We start from the raw sequence: 8,066 nt of genomic DNA, 5'->3' as shown, positions 1-8,066 counted from the left end.
GCTTACTGCCAAATAACTGTACATAGGCTTGAAGCCTTAGATTTAATATTTATGCACATGTTACTGAGTAAAAAAAAAGTTCTCAGATTTCCAATTGTGCGTAATGGTGACTGTTGCTTGGTTTACATGGGGATTAAATGAATACAGTGGTATTTTTACCTAACCCCCCCACCCCCCAGATTAAACCCTTCCTCCTGGAAAACCCTTCAGGGTCAAATTTCAAAGGCATAAATAACATGCAAACATCCCACTGACAGATGTGTCTTTGAAGATCATCTCTCTTACAGACTTTCCTCCAGAGTTTTGCTTGTATGAGGGCTGGATCATGAAGCTGGAATTTAGAGCCAGAGAAAAATCTGGGCACTACTTAAATCCCAAAGACAGCCAATCAGGTTCAAGTGCAACCTAAGCAGAATATGCACCCTTCTGCTGGATTCCTGCCCAGAGCTAATTTTTCCATCTACAAACATTTACACACCCAGATTTATTTATGCCCAGACTAATTTTATTCAACCCAGGATAACATCATAGAACAAAACATGGAGAAACTCATATTTGTTTGGGTTATTGGGGTTATGGCAAGTTTGTAGCATCTTGATCATAAAGCAGCTTTCTGTTTCTTGAAGTCTGAACAACCAATGCATGCGCAATCAAGACTGCAAATGGTTAGGAGGTGGGAATTACCCAATGACCCTAAGTCTGCTGTTCGTGGAACAGAGCTGTCAGTCCCTCTGTACTGAAAAGAGAAATCTGGTAACTTTGGTCCCCGTTTTTCCTCAGTTTGTGCCTTGACTAGGCCGTGTGTGTCTCTTTCCTGTTATCTGCTTCTTGCCAGACCTTCCTAAACTTTGAGCTGAGATTTAAATCAGATAATAGTTTATGCCCTAAACATAAAAAAAAATATCTCATTTTTTTTAGGAGAAGGGGGATTTTAAAAGAAGGTAACAATCTGCGGTACTCAAATCAACTTTATTATGGACAGTTAGCTGCTTCAGGTGTGTCTGCAGGGCAAATACCTTTTGGCGGGGATCCGAAACAATGATTCTAGCACCATGATTCTTACAAGCCATACAGAAGCATGCAGGTATTCACTAGATGTGGTCTTCTCCTCATCTGCATGACTTTCAGGGGCCACTCTGAGATTCTTATAGCTGAGGATACTAGTCTGAGGGGCAGAACCTTTGGAGGGTTGAAAATCAAATGGACTTGGAAGGGGGAAAGGGTTGTGCATTGCAGGCGTCTGAGAGCAGGAGAGAATGCAATGGATTGTGAAGGACTAGCTGTATGCTAAAGATAATTGCCTCACATGACCTCCTGTGAATCTTGACCCCTCTGTATCCCCTTCTTCCTCCATGCGATGGAACTCTTCTCAGCCACCACTGCCATAGCCAAACTCAGGGGATAATTTCTCCCAGTACTCATCTGGAAAATGTGCAGTCTATGACAGAACTCTGCCTGGGAAGTATTTGTAGTAACTCAAACCGGCTTACAATCACCTTACCTTCCCCTCCCCACATCAGACACCCTGTGAGGTAGGTGGGACTGAGAGAGCTCTAAGAGACTTGTGACTAGCCCACGGCTGCCTTCATATGTAGGAGTGGGGAAACCAACCTGGTTTACCAGATTCGCGTCCACCACTCATGTGGAGGAGTGGGGAATCAAACCCTGTTCTCCAGATCAGAGTCCACCGCTTCAAACCACTACACCATGACTGGATGGGCCCTATTGGGTGATGAAGGAAAGGGGGTGGAGAAAATTGGGAAGCTTCCCAAAAGGCCAAGGAGGAAGGTGGATGGAAGATTCGCAGATGCAGAAACCAGCTAGTTGGGGGGAAAGAGCTACTTTTGGGCCTTGGCACCCGTCCTGAGGCCTATGAAGGTGACCCTGAAATAGCTGGAATCATGGCAGAAGTCTGGGGTTTGGGGCAGGTGCCTGATCCACCTCACACTGCACAAAGGGGAAAAGCCCCAAAACACTGAGAGCACAGGTAATGGATGATTTCTAAATGCTTGCAACTCTAAGAATAGATAGCCTATCCTAATTTAACATCACTTAAGATATGAACAGAGTTAGGTCTTAGAGGAATGCAAGTTATCACTTTTCTTTTGATCTTTGCTCAGTCGGATGTATTTTCAGATTGCTATATGTGATTGTTATTTCTTAATTAAATTTCTTAACAAGTTGAACATTGGTAGGCTGTACCCACATCAAACCCAATTCAGTCACGATTATCAAGAAGAGGTCAAGGAGATGCAAAACTGAGGTGAAGCCTTTAAGTTGCAACGTGATCAATGGCTACAGCAGCAAGAGATACTCTTTAGCAGGAGATGCTCTTCAAGGTTAGCTGGTGGCAGTGGAAGGTTACCCAGAAATGGGCAAATTACATCAGGAGTAGGGAAGAGCAGGACCTCCCTGGACAGAGACCCAGGATTGCCATGAAAATTTCAAGCTCCCACATGGGCAGAAACATGGCTTCTGAGACCGTTTTCCCACCACATACAATGGTGATACCAACAATATGAACTGTTTGAAAACAGAAAACAAATACACATGCAGCTGCTTTATTGTATAATTTTATATTCTGTTAATAACTCCAACCTCTTCCTTTAATCCAAAATCTGTTGTCTCACTTTTTCTTTAAACTGAGGTATACCCCAACAAGAAAGAAAGGGAGACCACAGCTTCTACAGAATTTTTCTCTGACTGTGTCGGAGAGCACAGATTTTTTTGAGGTAATCCCAGAAGACAATGCCTTCTAAGCACTGAGTTTTCAGGTCTTTCCCATTCTTGGAACCCTCTTTCTCAAATCTGGTTCCCTACAGTCTTTTAGTAACGAATGCAAGGCAAAGGCATTAGCACTCTGTCTGGATGGGAAAGTGTGCCTTTTCTAAGGTTCCACACATATCCAATACCATTTTCCTTCAGTTACCCCTCATGTCCACCATTTCCCCTGTTGCTGATTTCCTATCAAGCTTTAGACCTGGCATGTGTTGTTTTAGAGGCATTGGTGCAGTCCCTTTACAGATATCGTTAAATCTTCTCGACAGCCCCGTGGAATCCTCCTTCTGGGGAAATTTCAAATGAAATAAATGAAACACTTCACATTCCCTTGGACGATCCACCTTAATTGTTTGTTGCTCAGCTGAAAATTATGTTGCTTCCCCCCCCCCACTGAATGAAGCAAAGATTTTAAACAAATAAGCAATGCCGTCTGGTATGTGTTTCAGTTTTGCTTGGAGAGGAACCTAAAATAGCTCAGCTGCAGCCTAATCCTTTAGCTGTTGAACATACAATATTCATGCTGACAAGAATCACAGGCCGTCCCACGAAATGTTATCTGATGCCATTTCAAGGAGGGGACCGAGGCCGTTTCAAGGTAAACAGTGACAAGCAACTTGAGGCAAGTTTTCAGTTCTCCTCCCGCTCAGTAAGACCTGATTGGAGGGCCCATTCAAATCTTAATGTTCCCATATGGCAGCCGCCCACAAAAAATGAAGTAATGCGCATTGCAGGTAAAGAAATTCTCCATACAATTGAGCCACACAGTTGGAAGGAGTTTGCAAATGCTATAGCACCATCATGTAGCCACATATTTCCAGCAGCCTCCGTGTGGGACCTGTAATGAAACCTTTAGATTCTCCACCGAGGCTCAGTCCTTGAGGGTGCCTTGAGCCACAATCATAGAACAGACTCACTAAGGAAACACAAACCTCTTCAGATGTTGAGTATCAGGGGAGAATCTCAGTCCAGAGACTTGTGTTCTTTTGTGTCCCTTTTCTGTCTCCATGGAAACAATGCATAGGTACTTCCACTCATGTTTGCCCCCCCACCCCCAGTCTGGCTCAGTTGTTCCTTGGAGTTATGCATGAGTTTTCCCTCCATTAGAGATGACCTCACTGCCAGCTCTCAAAAATCCTGGGACTTCCCGTCCCCACTATTAACCCAATTCTTCCATCTCCCCTGAGCTCAGCCCACTTGAAATCCCCACGCATAAGGCAAAGCACCGGACAAGGAAGAAGAGTTGATTTTTATATGCCGACTTTCTCTGCCACTTAAGGGAGAATCAAACCGGCTTACAATCACCTTCCCTTCCCCTCCCCACAACAGACACCCTGTGAGGTAGGTGAGGCTGAGAGAGAATGACTTGCCCAAGGTCACCCAGCTGGCTTCGTGTGTAGGAGTGGGGAAACAAATCCAGTTCTCCAGATTAGCCTCCGCCGCTCATGTGGAAAAGTGGGGAATCACACCCGGTTCTCCAGATTAGACTCCACCGCTCCAAACCACCACACCATGCTGGCACACAGCCAATTACAAAGCAGTGTGTCAAGAGGCAGGGTTCAAATACTTCCTGCTTCTCGGGAGTTCTTTCTGAGCAGAAGAGAGGCATTCTTAGGTCTGACTCAGTTGTTCCTTGGAGCTATGCATGAGTTTTCTGTCCCTTACAGATGACCTCGAGTCCAGCCCTCATAATGTCGTCTTCCCGATGCTGTTAAAACCCAATTCTTCAATCTCCCCAGAGATCAGCCAGGGTCAAATCGTCCACATCTCCATGCATAAGCCAAAGCGCAGGATAGCAGAACGGGGCGGGGGGGTGACTTTTTCTCACAGTAAGCACTAAAGCCATTTACAAAGCAGCATTTCAAGGAACGAGGACTCAGATGCTTCCTGATTTTTGTCTCCCACCTGGAGTTCTTTCTGAGCAGACATTTGTCACATAAAAATGGGTTTTACAACGGCGCTTGGGTCCAATTGCCAAAGTGGCCATTTTCTCCAGGTGAACTGATCACTATCGGCTGGAGATCAGTTGTAATAGCAGGAGATCTACTGCTACTACCTGGAGGTTGGCAACCCTAACACCAGTATGGATTCCTTTGGTACAAGGTGCTTCTGCACACACAAAACTAGTTGTCTCTCAATGAGCTGGAAAGTGGTGTGCGCCAGAGGATCATCTGTGCAGAAGAAAACAGCACAGTGTAAGCAGGAGGAAGACACAGGCTTCAAACCTAAATCTCAGCCTAATCTACCCCATGGGGTTGCTGTGAAGATGTAATGGGAAGAATCATATATGCCACTCTGGACTCTGAGAAGGACTTGGGGATGCTTAGTCTGGAGAAGAGGAGGTTGAGGGGGGACATGATTGCTCTCTTGAAGTATTTGAAATGTTGACCCTTAAGAGGAGGGCAGGGAGCTTTTCTCTTGGCAGCAGAGGATAGGACTCGCAATAATGGGTATAAAATATGGGTGGAAAGGTACCGGCTAGTCATTAGGAAAAAAATCTTTTTACAGTGACAGTAGTTCAGCAGTGGAATCGGCTACCTGGGGAGGTGGTGAGCTCCCCCTCTCTGGCAGTCTTCAAGCAGCAGCTGGAAGAACACTTATCAGGGATGCTCTAGGCTGATCCTGCATTGAGCAGGCGGTTGGACTAGATGGCCTGTATGGCCCCTTCCAACTCTATGATTCTAAGGAAAGGCAGGATAAAAAATGTAGCCAAATTGTTACGATGTGAGTTTCTCCTAATTGTTTAAACTATTGTGAAAACTATTTTGAGTTGTCTGTTCTTTGAGCTGTAAGGCAGGAAATAACTTCTAAAATAAATATAATTTGAGGTCAGGATTTTTCAGCAATCGAACCACCGTTGTTGACTCTAATGTTGTTGTTTTTTTCTTTTTCAAATTTCTGTGGCATGTTTCATTATTTGTTTAACTCTCCGTAATGAGCTTTTAGATAATGAGGAGCTCAAGAATAACACTTTAAACTCTTTGCAATGTTTATCCAGCAGTTAGCCAAATGGGATTCTCGAGTTGATCAACACCAATTGTTATTCCTTAAGAGATTCCACAGCTGGTTTAAGCAGAGCATTTAAAGACGCCTACCATGTTTCACAATGAAATTGCATTTGCTATCAAAGCAAGGGCTGGGGTTTGAACAGTCAACTTTTCAACAGATGAAGCCTCTTAAACAGCTGCCTGACAGACATCACTCAGTGCAGGCTCCCCCACAACTACATACCCAAGCTGGCAACTTTACCTGTTGAATCCATGCCTACCATGCATCTATCAGGATCTCTGGAGGTTTATTTTCCCCTGAAAGGCAACTCTAAAGCAAACTTAATACCCTATACTGAGGATGAAATCTTCTTGTTGTTTGTATATCTCCAAAAAATGATCTTCAGTCAGCATTGTGTAGTGGTTAAGAGCAGTGGACTCTAATCTGGAGAACCGAGTTTGATTCTCCACTCCTCCACATGAGCGGTGGACTCTAATCTGGTGAACCGGGTTGGTTTCTCCACTCGTACAAATGAAACCAGCTGGGTGACCTTGGGTTAGTCACAGTTCTCTTAGTGCTCTCTCAGCACCACCTACCTCACAAGTAGGGTTGCCAGGTCCCTCTTCATCACCAGCGGAAGGTTTTTGAGGTGGAGCCTGAGCAGGGCACACTTACCCGCAAAAGCCTCCCACCGGAGGAAAAGAGGGACCTGGCAACCCTATACTAGCTAAACATCTCCTGCTATTACAATGATCTCCAGCTGATTGAGATCAGTTCACCTGGAGAAAATGGCCGCTTTGGCAATTGGACTCTATGGCATTGAAGTCCCTCCCCTTCCCAAACCCTGCCCTCTTCAGGCTCTGCCCCTAAAACCTCCCGCCGGTGGTGAAGAGGGATCTGGAAACCCTAACTCGAGGGGTAGGGACTGTGGAAACTGGCATCATGTGACACGCTAGGAATTTCTCAAATCTGGGAAATGCTTAGTGCATCACGAAATTCCAATTCCCCGCCACCCATTTTTCTCCCACTGCTCCATCAGACGATGAGAGTTGGACGTTGGGGAGTGAGAGATTGCCTGCTACAGTGGGCATAGAGTTGCCAACTGCCAGGTAGTATAGGAAGTTAGTCAAGAAAATGTGGTCACTATGGCTATATTTCTTAAAGAAAACCAACAACAAAAATATTCTTTACACAGGTATATAATGGTTATCTCTCAAATATTTGGTTATGTTACTTCACATAAACCATTACATTTTTATATATTCTTATACATTTTCTTTTTTCTTGCAGGAGTAATTAAATTCATACAACCATTCTATATACAACCAAGACAGGAACCCGGTAAGTATCCTGTTTCAGAGTCCATTTCTTCAGTTGGTATATGTTTATAGAATGTTAAGGAGATATCCCATGAGTTATGAGAGTATCTAATCCTTTTCTTCTTTTGTAGGTTGTTGTCCCACGTTGCAAAAATTTCCTGCTATGTTGTTATATTGCTTGAAGTTCCTTAAATGTTCTATTCCACTTTTAATTCTGTTATAATCCATTAAGAATCAGTTAATACATAGTTGTTGGCTAATTATTCTTGATAACATGCATGAAAATAAATATAACTATATATATATATATAACTATATATATATATATATAACTATATATATATATATATATAACTATATATATATATACACACACACAATATTACTCACCGACAACTTTTTCACGTCTGTAACACCTAGCAAATGCATGCAGCTTCTGTTTCAATGGCATTATGCAGTCTGAGGCTTGCTGGTTAAATGGAGTTTCTGCTCATTATCACTAAGGGTGGATTCACAAGAAACCTGAGTAGTCACAGGAGGCATTTAACCCATTAGGGGTAACTGTATTCATCATGGTGATTAATCGATCCACTTGCTGGCTAAGGATTTTATTCACGTTTTCCCTGGAGTAGGATTTTCTCTTTTGATACTGCCATAAGGCAAAAAACCTTAGGTCCGTGTCCTTATGCTTGAATTGTGTGAAATGCGAAACGATCGGGGCCTCCATTACAAAATTACGGATCCTCGATCGATGCTCTCCGATTCTTAATTTCAGGGCTCGATTAGTTCGGCCTACATATAAAAGTTGGTACGGGCAAAGGAGGGCGTAAATCACGTTATCTGAATTGCAATCTGTGCACGATTTAATCTCAAAAGTAAAACCTGTTTGTACGCATGTGAAATTCTTCAGGATGTTACTGGGCAGTCACTTTCCTCCACTGCGCCTTATGCCACCACTTAGGGTTGCCAACCTCCAGGTAC

The sequence above is a fragment of the Euleptes europaea genome, chromosome 5, assembly GCF_029931775.1.
Source record: "Euleptes europaea isolate rEulEur1 chromosome 5, rEulEur1.hap1, whole genome shotgun sequence".
NCBI lineage: Eukaryota > Metazoa > Chordata > Lepidosauria > Squamata > Sphaerodactylidae > Euleptes > Euleptes europaea.
This window is presented reverse-complemented; position numbering follows the sequence as displayed.